The sequence below is a fragment of the Triticum urartu genome, chromosome 5A, assembly GCF_056163025.1.
Source record: "Triticum urartu cultivar PI428250 chromosome 5A, HENAU_Tu73, whole genome shotgun sequence".
NCBI classification, from domain to species: domain Eukaryota; kingdom Viridiplantae; phylum Streptophyta; class Magnoliopsida; order Poales; family Poaceae; genus Triticum; species Triticum urartu.
The window spans coordinates 445,766,505-445,779,454 of record NC_141877.1 but is presented as its reverse complement, the minus strand read 5'-3'; positions in this window follow the sequence as shown (position 1 = coordinate 445,779,454).

The window sequence follows — 12,950 nt, the reverse complement described above, 5'->3', positions numbered from 1 at the left end:
AAGCAATCATCTGAAATTCACTTTGACTGTAATCACTGTTGGAGTACTTACTGTGACCAAATTTTTGTGCATCATGGATTTATATGAAAGGATGCACTGGACTGGGGTAGATTTTCACTAGGATGCACTAGAACTGGTAATGTGCTCACTGTTAGTGCACAGCCGTAGCACATGCTCACCTTGTGAATTCAGCTCACACAACCAATATTACCTTAGTAAATTCAGCTAAAGATGCATTTAGTCAATTGATTTGCTTAATACAGCAAGCCCTTTATTTAGTCAGCACTCTTAGAGCAATTTTACTGTCATGTTTACTGAATCTAAATCACAGGAGCACTATGATTTCTAAATTTGTTTCAGTCAACTTGTGTCAAATTTTTTTTCAAACAGTTTTCTGTCAACTTGTGAGCAGGAAAATGACTTCAGAAAATTCAGTTAACTGAGACTACAGTGAATAATGTTTCAAACAATTATGAGTAGAAGTGGTTAGAGCAAAGTGTTTGATAGCAGGATTAAGCTGCATTCTTTTTTCCCCACCATGAACAGCAACTCAAAAGATAGCACACTGATTACAAATGACACTTTCTAAAATCCTCCACAACCATTTTCTAAAATCCTTCACAGCCATTTTCAACTTGAACACGGAGTATTTTTAGCAAATTGGAACAAATTCTAAAATTCAGTCATTCTAAAATTTACTTTATGTGCAGTTAGAATGACTGAATTTTCTGCAATTGGGACAAATTCACCAAGACAGTTTACAACATCTTCTTTATGTGCAGTGTGAGTACAACTCCTAGTTCATAGTTCACACCTAGATCTCTTTGTTTTTTCAGTTCAAAACTAGTACAAATTCAGACCGAGGTCTGAAGCCCAGACAAAAATCTGAACCACCAGCAAATGCTCTGAAAATTCATGATGAAGCACGCATGGACTACCAGACAAACTCCAAACATTTCTAGAGGCAGACTACCAAATTAGCAGCTCCGCAGACAGAAACCACCGAGCAAAACGAGAGCAGAATCGCCTCAAAACCTCAGGACATCAGACTGTCAGAGGCACCGAGCGAATCAGCAGGACCTGGCCACCTCCCTTAGCTCCCCCGCCACGACACTTCAAGCCGCAGGCAGTAGCAGTACTAAAGACGAGCATCATTCAGTTTATACTTTGTAACATCCCAAATTTTCAATTTGGAATATTATACATTAGATCATCATTGCATATCATATTTTTATTTTTGCATTTTGGTTGATCCTAGAAATTCTACGCAACTCAATGACCACGGAGAGAGTTGGGAATTTCGTTATTTTCAATTTTGAGTTTTCTCAAATTTTGAGAATAGGATCATTTGATTTTATTTATTTTATCATCAATTATTTCTATTACAAAAATATGAGAGAGGGAATAAAATGACTTTCCCAAATAGAGAAATATTGAGGATTTAATAATAAAATCAAATAAGATTTTATTTCGAAGTTTTTCGGTGTTTTATTTGAATTTAGGAAAAAATGTACGTTGTTCAAAATTGCATTTAGGTCCCAAATAAATGTTCACCTTGTGCGGCTTGATTTTAGAAGCCCGTGAAAATTTATTTCGGAATTTTTGGAGTCCATTTAGTATTTCTTTTTATTTTTCTTCCGCACGTAAATAATAAAAAATACGAACCGACCTACGGGCCGTGTCCCGATAGGACTCCGGCCCGAGGTGGCTTTATAAGCCGGCCCACCCGGGAACCCTAGCCCCAGCCGCCCGACCCCGCCGCCACCCGCGCCGCCGCCGGACGCTGTCGCCGTCGCCGCCGGATTCCGCGCGCCGAGTTTCGCCGCGCCTCGACTTCCGTGCCATCGATTTTTTTAAAAAATAGATCGGTTTTCGTCGGTTTTTCCATCGGTTTTTTTAGATTCGTTTTTTAATAGATTGGTTTTTCTGGTTTATTTAAATAGTGAGCATTCGTCCGTTCGCTCGTTCTAGCGAGCGTTCGTCGTTTTTCTTTTCCTCGGATTAAATCCGCGATTTTTCTGATCGCGATTCCTGATCCAATTTTCGTTTTAGTATAACTTTTCGCTCGTTTATCGGAATCAGGCGATTCAAGCGCCTAGAGTTTCGTCTCGAAACCCTCTATCCGTTTAACCAACTTAAACAAGATTTTGCTACTGTAAAATTTGCCCTAGATCCAGATTTGTAGAACAAAGTTGTTTTCTTTCACCGTTTGACTTTCGTTGCTTCGTTTGATTTGATTCTTTTTGCCAACCGGAGTTCTTAAATTGAACCTTCTGGTTAGATCTCTTATTTGAGTTTTACCAGTGCATTAGATGAGTACTTATTGTATGCTTGTTTGTTTGTCTGCGATAGAATACCCGGAGTGCGCCGCCTGTTACTTCGAATCTCTAGGTTTCGCGGATCATCAGCAAGGCAAGTAACACTTTGATCATATCTTTTCTACTACCCAGTTTTATTGCATAAGATCATTCCTCACACATTGCATGATTAGGATCTAATTAAATTGTGGGATGGGAAGTAGTTGAGGTAGTACCTATTACCTGTTATTATCAAACCTTTGGGAGTTACTTCTACGTTTGCTTATTATGCCATGCTATGCTAGTAGACGTGGATTGGGTGAGTGATATCCATGACAGATGTGAGTTTTGTTAATTAATGGTTTATCTAAGGTGGCAACTTAAACACACATCTGGGTGGATTGAGGCACCTGGGTATTCCAGGACTTGCCTGTTTTCTTTTGGACCGCCACCCAGGCTCAAAGGGATCATGAGACTATTCATACTAGAAACTTCCGTGTGCAGCCACAAGCTATTATGGGCTCTAGCATAGTTGACTAAGTCGTGCGAACTCTTACAGTGGTGGACTAGCAGATGTAGGGGATGTAGGTGGTACGGTCTACCCGATCGTAAGGTGCTAGCACTTCTGAAAGACTATGTCTCGGTCATCCGTCTTCTCAAACACCATGTAGTGCAAGAAACCAAACGGAGGCGATCGAGTCTTGTGGGGAAAAGTGCGCAAATCTCTGCAGAGTGTAACAAACTAATCATGGTTAGCCGTTGTAACGCCCTCGATGCGGCTATAGCTCCCACGTGTCGAGGCACGACTTAAAGACATAACCGCATTGAAAGCAATGTCGCAAGTCAGGCAATCATTACAACATCCCATGTAATACATAATAAAAGGGGGAGATACATAGTTAGCTTACACTCGCCACGTCACATCAGAGTACATAAATAACATCCATCAAACAATCACTCATGTCCCGACTACGGCGCCAAAATAGAAGAAAAACCCAACATGCGACAAGGCCCTGAATCGAACCCCAACTAGGCACCACTACTGATCATCGGGAAAGAAAACATAATAACGCTGAGAGTCCTCGTCGAACTCCCACTTGAGCTCGTACTTGTCACCTGGAGCGAAATCACCTGGACCTGCATCTGGAATTAGTATTTGTGAGCCACAGGGACTCAGCAATCTCGCACCCTCGCGATCAAAACTATTTAAGCGTATAGGAATGGATGAGGCAAATATATGTGGAGCTGCAACAAGCGACTAGCATATATGGTGGCTATCTTATACACAAAAGAGAGCGAGAAGAGGAGGCAAAGCGCGAGCGAGAATCTAGAAGGACAACCTGCGCAAGCATAACTCCAACACCGTGTCCACTTCCCGGACTCCGCCGAGAAGAGGCCGTCACGGTAACACACTCAGTTGATTCATTTTAATTAATTAAGATTCAAGTTATCTACAACCGGACATTAACAAATTCCCATCTGCCCATAACCGCGGGCACGGCTTTCGAAAGTTCAATCCCTGCAGGGGAGTCCCAACTTAGCCCATGACAAGCTCTCACGGTCAACGAAGGAATAGACCTCCACCCGAGACACACCGATCAGACTCGGTAACCCGGTACAACAAGACAATTCGACAGGTTAAAACAAGACCAGCAACACCGCCCGAATGTGCCGACAAATCCCGATAGGAGCTGCACATATCTCTTTCTCAGGGCACACTCAGATAGGTCAAGCTATGAGTAAAACCAACCCTCAAGTTTCCCCGAGGTGGCCCCGCAGGCTGCCCAGTTCGGACCAACACTCAGAGGAGCACTGGCCCGGGGGGGGTAAAATAAGATGACCCTTGAGTCTGCAGAACCCAAGGGAAAGAAAAGGCTAGGTGGCGAATGGTAAAACCAAGGTTGGGCATTGCTGGAAAAGCTTTAATCAAGGCAAAATATCAAGGGGTTCCCATTATAACCCAACCGCGTAAGGAACGCAAAAATCCGGGAACATAACACCGATATGACGGAAACTAGGGCGGCAAGAGTGGAACAAAACACTAGGCGAGAGGCCGAGCCTTCCACACTTTACCAAGTATATAGATGCATTAAGACAACATAGCAATATAATGGTATCCCCAACAAGTAAATAAAAGATGTTCCAACAAGGAACGGCCTCCAAGCTTCACCTGCAACTAGCAACGCTATAAGAGGGGCTGAGCAAAGCGGTAACATAGCCAATCAACGGTTTGCTAGGACAAGGTGGGTTATAGGTTGACATGGCAATTAAGGGGCTGACAAGCAAAAGGTAGGCATCGTAGCATTGGCAAAGCAAGAGCGAGCAAACTAGCATAGCAAAGATAGTAGTGATTTCGAGGGTATGATCATCTTGCCTGCACAGTTGTCAGAGTTGATTGGATCCTCACAAGCAAACTCAATGGGCTCCTCGGTAGCGAACTCGTCTCCCGGCTCTACCCAAACAAGACAAACAAGCAACAAGGATACAATCAACCACGTGCAAGACCAAGCAACAAGATGAAATGATGATATGCTATGCGGGATGCGATGCGGGATGCAAAATGCAAGATATGACAGGAAATGCATGAACCTGGCCTCAACTTGGAATTCCAAGGGTGCCACTGGATAGAGGGGATGAAATCGCTTGAAAACGATATAAAGATCATTGGAATCGGAGTTACGGTTTGGAAATGGCAAGCGTTTTAAGATATGACACCGGTCTGCGATTTACAGCAAGTAGGCATCTAAATGCAACGAAATGAACATGCTACATCCACCAAACATGACAACAAAATACATGGCAGGGATGCACACAAGATGCTTAACAAAAGACTAGCACTGAGCCACGGCCAATTCATTCATTAAGAGGTTCAAACAAGCATGGCAAAAACGCAAATGCAAAACAGATTCCAGACTTAGTGAAATTAACACTAATCTGAAATTTCAGATCACGAAGCCCTCTTCGGAGCAGCAAAACAATATGATAAATGACCTGAACATGACAAGTAAGAACATGGCATGGAGCTACTCAACAAGCTTAACAAAAGTCCCAAAGTGACCTGGGGCCAAAAGGGATCACAAAATATATTAACGGGCACATGAACATAGCTAAAACACAATCAGTTTTCAGACTTAGTGAAAACTGAGACATGCTGAAATATAACTCACGAAGGCATGTAAACGAGCTCGATGCACTCACCACGGTGCAAGTCATGGCAAGTCAGGCATACATCCATTAAGAAGGCACAAAATACAAGCTAGACATGACAAGAACAATGGCATAGCATGCACGGATCAACTACAATAACGCCGGCAAAATCGCAAACGAGTTGACGATCTGCCCAGATTCACCACGAAGCAAAAGTAGAGCTCGATTTACTCAAGCTAGAGTGCTCCATAATTTCAAACAAAGACATGGATGGATAGAGCATAACATGAATAACACAAGTCCCTTACTGATCATCCTCAAAAGAGGCACGGATCATTAGGAAACTAGCTGAACATATGGCATCACGAACTAAAACATCCCAGACTTAGTGAAAACTATTAAGTCCCTGAAAACAGATTTACCGGGTGCCTCACTTTGCAAGCTTGCACAAGTCACCACACACATCCTAAAAATGCATGGGTTTCACCTCTGGAAATAATACAAAATGCTTAACAAAACATATGAAGGACTCATAGGCATATCATGCACACAATAATCATGGCAAAAATGACAAAAGTCTAAGATGAACTAGCAGATCAGACAATTAACTCACGAAGCCTCCTTCTAACAACATTTAGGGCATCAAGATGAGCTCAAATGAAAATGATGCAATGGAATGAAATGATTTAATCATCGAGACGAACATTTTGCTATATCATATGCCCAAATCGGAGCTACGGATGCAAAGTTACGGGGCCGCGAACATAGCAACTTGGATCAGGAATCTCCGGGACTTAGTGAAAATATACCTCCGTGAAAGTCAACCCGGGACGGAGGGATCCGGGACGGAGCGGTGCAGATCTGAGGGTGGCGTTTGGTTGGACGCGCGGGTGGATCTGATCCCGATCCGGAATGGATCTGCACGTGGATCGAGGTTCGTCGGGAACCTTCGCCGGAGAAGAGCAACGAGGCCGGCGGGGAGGAGCGGTCGCCGGGCCAGCGACGAGCGGCGAGTGGCGGCGTGGAGGCGGCGGCGAGCTCCGGCGTCGAGCTGGGCGGCTCAGGGCGGCGAGCGGCGGCGTGGAGTGGCGCGGCAGGGCGGCCGGACCGCGCCGAGGTGGCGGCGGCGCGGCGGGCTCCGGCGCCGGTGTCGGGAAAGAGGAGGTCGGGCGCGGGCGGTCGGACGAGGGAGCCGGGCGGCGCCGGTTCTGGCCCGTCGGGGCGAGGGGCGGGCCTCCCGCGGGCCGGCGGGCTTCGGCGGCGCGGCGAAGTGGTCCGTGCCACGTGGCGGCTGGCGAGTGGGAGGGCTGCGGCGGCGGACGCTGTCCGGCCGGGGCGGACACGTCCGTCGGTGCGGGTTTTTTTTAGAATTAGGGTTTCGAGGGGGAAGACGAGATCCGAAAATGGAGGGGGTATATATAGGCATAAGTGGAGCTAGGAGAGTCCAAATGAGGTGCGGTTTTCGGCCACGCGATCGTGATCGAACGCTCTAGGACATGGAGCAGAGTTTGGTGGGTTTTGGGCCAAAATGGAGGGGTGTTGGGCTGCAACACACACGAGGCCTTTTCGGTCCCTCGGTTAACCGTTGGAGTATCGAACGAAGTCCAAATGATACGAAACTTGACAGGCGGTCTACCGGTAGTAAACCAAGGCCGCATGACAAATCTCGGTCCAATCCGGAAATGTTTAATCCCCACACACAAAAGAAAGGTAGAAATGACCACCGGAGGAGAACGAAGCGCCGGAATGCAAAACGGACAACGGGGAAAATGCTCGGATGCATGAGATGAACACGTATGCAAATGCAATGCACATGATGGCATGATATGAGATGCATGAAAACGAAACAACACACGGAGACAAAACCTGAACCCGAGGAAATAAATATAACTTAACGCCGGAAACGGCAAGAGTTGGATACAAATTTGGAAAGTCGTATCTGGGGCGTTACAGCCGTGTCCCCGGCTATGGACATCTTGAGTATCTAGTACCTGGATAATCATGTGAATCTGAACATGTTACTCTAAATTAATTTTGTTGGGTTATGTTTAATGATGATGCTTAATTGGGATTGAGAATGCTGTCAACCATTCTCAATGTTTAACAACTACCATGATAGTTAAATAAATTTTATTCTTTTGAAGTAGGGAAAAATTGGCTTTACGCAAAACTGTAACCATAGAGCTTTCCCCCAGCCAAATATGCATATAGTATAGCTATTTCATTCCATTACTCTCTATGTGTTACATTGCCAGCATATTCCATGTGCTGACCCGTTTCAGGCTGCAACGTTAATGTTGCAGAATTTTCAGACGATGATTAAGGAGTTTTTAGGTCATGGTTCTATACTCAATGATGCCGTTGGAGTTGATGGACTCGCTTATCTTCCAAGCCTTCCGCTGTTATCGTTATTAGATGGCCTTAAGCCATATTAATTGTAATAAGTTCTCTATTGAGACACTCGATGTAATAAGTGTGTGAGTGCTACTCTGCTATAAATTCTCCGAGTACTATGTGGTGTCAGCATTACTGATCCAGGGATGACACCGGAGCACAAAGATCAGACGGTTTGAGGTCTGGTCGCTACAGAGATGATATCAGAGCACACGCTGACTGTAGGACACGACCACTAAGCTACAGACCTAGATCACTATTCATCTCTTCTCTTCTGACTTCTCATCTTTTCTACCCTTTTAGGATGGTGGATGCAAGGAACAAGTTCATGCAACCGGATGAAGATACACCCTTTGGATGTCACTTGAAGGAAGTCACTAGATACCTGAACATAGGAATACCAAGCTTCACCGGAACCTACAACGCCACTTTACCTGAAGAAGAGCACTGGATGATTCAAGTTCAAGTTCCAGGAAGGACGTTCATGCCAGTCACTGAGCCCATAGAGTTTTCTTTTGATGCACCAACTTGGAGTCTAGGAAAGAGCATGGCAGCTCACATCGCCATGGGACGCATTGGAGAAGTCTACCGCAATGATCTCAAGGATACTATCTACCAGATTTGTGGGCGCCGAGATGAACACTGGGAGATGATCAGCACCAGGAAGGATAGATCAATCGCAGCTTTTATCCAGGAGCTAAATCAGCATATTCGACGACAGGAGAACCAGATGTGCGCCGATATGATAGATCTGAAGAAGGCTAAGACTAGAATCAAAGAACTGGAGAAAGAACTCAAGGCTACACGTGAAGATTATGAGGAGGAAATTGAAGTATTGGTGGAGAAGAATGATGACCTAATCAAGAAGATTGGAATATTTATGGGAGGCCCTACACCAGTAAAGAAAGACGAAGAACCCAAGCAGATTAGCCCGGAAGACTACATCATCATCGACGACACTGATTTGGATCAAGACGGAAGCGATGATGACTATGTTGATGAAGCTGGAGCAGATATCATGGAGTCTGCAACCGAAGAATATTTCTAGTAGACCACCTCATCAGTAGTAGTAGTACACCATGTAAATATAGTAGTCCGAGCACTTTTGCGATAGTTAGATCGATTGTATGCCCTTGTTTGATTGAATGAAGTGAATTGTTTGCTTTTGCCTCATGTGTATATGGGTAGTGTTTTCTCTTTAGACCCCCTCTATTCTTACATCTCATCTTTTCTAAACCCTCAGATGCCTCCGAGACGTGACCCCGGATTTGCCTTTCCACCGGAGCTCACCCAGTTGATCTAGCAGCAGAACACATTGATGCAGTTGCTAGTCCAGAATCAGAATCAGGGGAACAACAACAATAACCCACCACCACCACCACCTGTTGACCACTTAGCCCGTTTTCTTAGGCTGAATCCGCCGGTGTTTTCCAGTAGCACTGAGCTGATAGTAGCAGATGATTGGCTCCGCAAGACAGCTAGGGAGTTGACCACAACAGGATGCACAGATACGGAGAAGGTGAAGTTTGCCGCACATCAGCTTGAAGGACCCGCAGCATCATGGTGGTAGAATTTCACAGCCACTTTCCCAGTCGACACTGTCACATGGGACCAGTTTCAGCAGGCTTTTCGTACTGCACATGTTTCAGCAGGAGCTATGGCCATGAAGAAGCGTGAGTTTCGCAACTTGCGCCAAGGAGGACGAACAGTTGGCCAGTATGTGGAGGATTTTAGTAAGTTAGCACGTTATGCCCCAGATGACGTCGCTACGGATGCAGCTAAGCAGGAGTAGTTTCTGGAAGGACTGAATGATGAGTTGAGCATGCAGTTGATGGTAGCCACCTTCAACAACTACCAGGAGTTGGTAGATCGTGCTCTTATGATTGAAGGCAAGCAGTAGCAAATTGAGAATCGCAAGAGGAAGTATGGACAAGGAAAGTACAATTCATGAGCTCAGCAGAAGCCACGTTTTACCCCTAGACCGGGAGGACATTTTCAGCATACCCGTGGAGGAGGTATCTCACACAATCACAATGGCACCAAGAATGGAAATGGCAATGAAGGAAGCAACGGCCAGAACCGCACCAACCCATCAACCCCAGCCAAGAAGGACCTGAGCCAAGTCACTTGTTTTAAGTGTCAGAAGACCGGACATTATGCCAATGAATGTCCTGAAGGCCAAAATGGCAATGGAAGTTCTGGGAAGAAGCCGAACCCTTTCAACAGGGGATAGGTGAACCACGTTAGCGTGGAGGAGGTTGAAGCTCAGCCTGATGCAGTAATAGGTAAGTTTTTGGTTAAGTCATTTACTGCACTCGTTCTTTTTGATACTTGTGCATCGCATTCATACATCTCAAGGGGATTTGTGGATAAGCATAACCTATCAACCCAAGCCCTTAGGTCACCCATGTTAGTAACCTCGCTTGGAGCAGAGTATGTGGCTAGTCTATGGTGTGATCAGTTACCATTAAGGATTGGTAACTATATTTTTCCCTCAGACCTAATAGTATTGGAATCCCAAGGATTGGATGTGATATTAGGCATGGATTGGTTATCAAAGTATGAAGGGAATATTGAATGTGCTAGTAAGTCAATTTTGCTTACCACCCCAGAAGGGAGAAGGATCAAGTATGTATCCCGGCATGTGCCAACGAGGACTCAAGTAAATTGCCTAACAGGAGTTGTGCAGGAGGAAGTACCAGTGGTAAGGGATTTCCCTGAAGTATTTCCAGAGGAGTTGCCAGGCATGCCACCGGATAGAGATATTGAGTTTTTGATTGAGCTATTGCCAGGCACAGGGCCAATATCAAAGAGACCATATAGGATGCCAGCAAAGGATTTGGTGGAAATTAAGAAGCAGATTAAGGAGTTACTGGATAAGGGATATATTCGCCCAAGTTCTTCGCCTTGGGGATCGCCAGTACTTCTAGTGGAGAAGAAAGATGGATCATTAAGGATGATTGTTGATTATCGAGGATTGAATGAAGTAACCATCAAAAACAAGTACCCACTACCAATGATCAACGATCTGTTTGATCGATTGCAAGGAGCTAAGGTATTTTCCAAGATCGATCTGCGATCAGGATACCACCAGTTGAAGATTCGAGAACAGGATATTCCGAAGACAGCTTTTACCACCAGGTATGGGCTGTATGAGTATACCGTTATGTCATTTGTTCTGACTAACGCACCTGCCTATTTTATGAACATGATGAACAAAGTGTTTATGGAGTTCTTAGATAAGTTCGTCGTAGTGTTCATTGATGATATCCTGGTTTATTCGAAGAATGAAGAGGAGCATAAGGAGCATTTGCGTTTGGTACTTGGAAAGCTCAGAGAACATCAATTATATGCCAAGTTCAACAAATGTGAGTTTTGGTTGAAGGAAGTAGGATTCCTCGGACACGTTATATCCGGAGAAGGAATAGCAGTAGATCCCGCTAAAGTTGAAACCGTGACCAAGTGGGAAGCCCCAACAACAGTTGGAGAGATCCGAAGTTTTCTTAGACTCGCAGGATACTACCGGAGATTTATTGCGAATTTCTCAAAGATTGCGAAGCCTATGACTGAGTTGTTGAAGAAAGATACCAAGTTCATATGGACAGAGGAATGTGAGACTAGTTTCCAAGAGTTGAAGAAACGCTTAGCTACCTCACCAGTGTTGATCTTGCCAGACTAGACCAAAGATTATGAGGTGTATTGCGACGCTTCACGTCGAGGACTTGGAGCAGTGCTTATGCAGGAAGGGAGAGTTGTTTCATATGCCTCAAGACAACTGAAGCCTCATGAGTTAAATTATGCCACACATGATTTGGAGTTAGCAGCCATAGTGCATGCATTGAAAACATGGAGGCATTTCCTCATTGGAAATCATTGTGAGGTGTACACGAATCATAAGAGTTTGAAGTACATTTTCACCCAGAAGGAGTTGAATCTCAGACAAAGGAGATGGTTGGAGCTTATCAAGGATTATGATATGAAATTGCATTATCACCCCGGAAAGGCTAATGTAGTAGCGGACGCATTAAGCCGTAAGAGCCACGTCAATAAGTTAATGACGGGAGAAGTACCCAAGGAGTTAGCAGAAAATCTTCGTGAACTATGTGTGGAAATAGTTCCGAGAGGCTATGTAGCAGCATTGGAGATTCAGTCAACCTTGATGGATAGAATCAGGGAAGCTCAGAAGACCGACAAAGAGATTGCCGCTATAAAGGAGAAACTGAGCAAAGGAAAAGTTAAAGTATTTCGTGAGGATGAGCACGACACCCTATGGTTTGAAGACCGTGTTTACGTTCCCAATGACCCGGAGATCAGGAAGTTGATTCTGCAAGAGGCACACGATTCACCATATTCAATTCACCCAGGAAATACTAAGATGTATTTGGATCTGAAGGATATTTTCTGGTGGACCGGAATGAAGAAGGATATTGCAGAGTATGTAGCAGTTTGTGATGTATGCCAGAGAGTAAAGGCAGAGCATCAGAAGCCAGCAGGATTGTTACAACCATTGCCGATACCCGAATGGAAGTGGGATAAGCTAGGCATGGATTTTATCACGGGATTGCCCAGGACTCGTTCAGGCTATGACTCGATTTGGGTTGTAGTTGATCGATTGACGAAAGTAGCTTATTTCATCCCAGTAAAGACCACTTACACCAGTGCTAAGTTGGCAAAGATATACATGACTAGGATCGTATGTCTGCATGGAGTTCCGAGGAGTATCGTATCAGATAGAGGAACCCAGTTTACCTCAAAATTCTGGAAGCAGTTGCACGAAACTTTGGGAACCAGGCTAGAATTTAGTACAACTTTTCATCCATAGACAGATGGACAGAACGAGAGAGTCAATCAGATTTTGGAGGATATGCTGAGAGTTTGTGTGCTAGATTGCGGATCTAGTTGGGACGACAATTTGCCATATGCAGAGTTCTCTTACAACAACAGTTACCAAACCAGTTTAAAGATGGCCCCTTTCGAAGCTTTGTACGGAAGGAGGTGCAGGACACCGTTGTCATGGGACGAAGTTGGAGACCGCCAGTTGTTTGGACCTGACTTGATTAAAGAGTCTGAACAGAAGGTGAAGCTGATTCGCGATAGGCTCAAGATAACCCA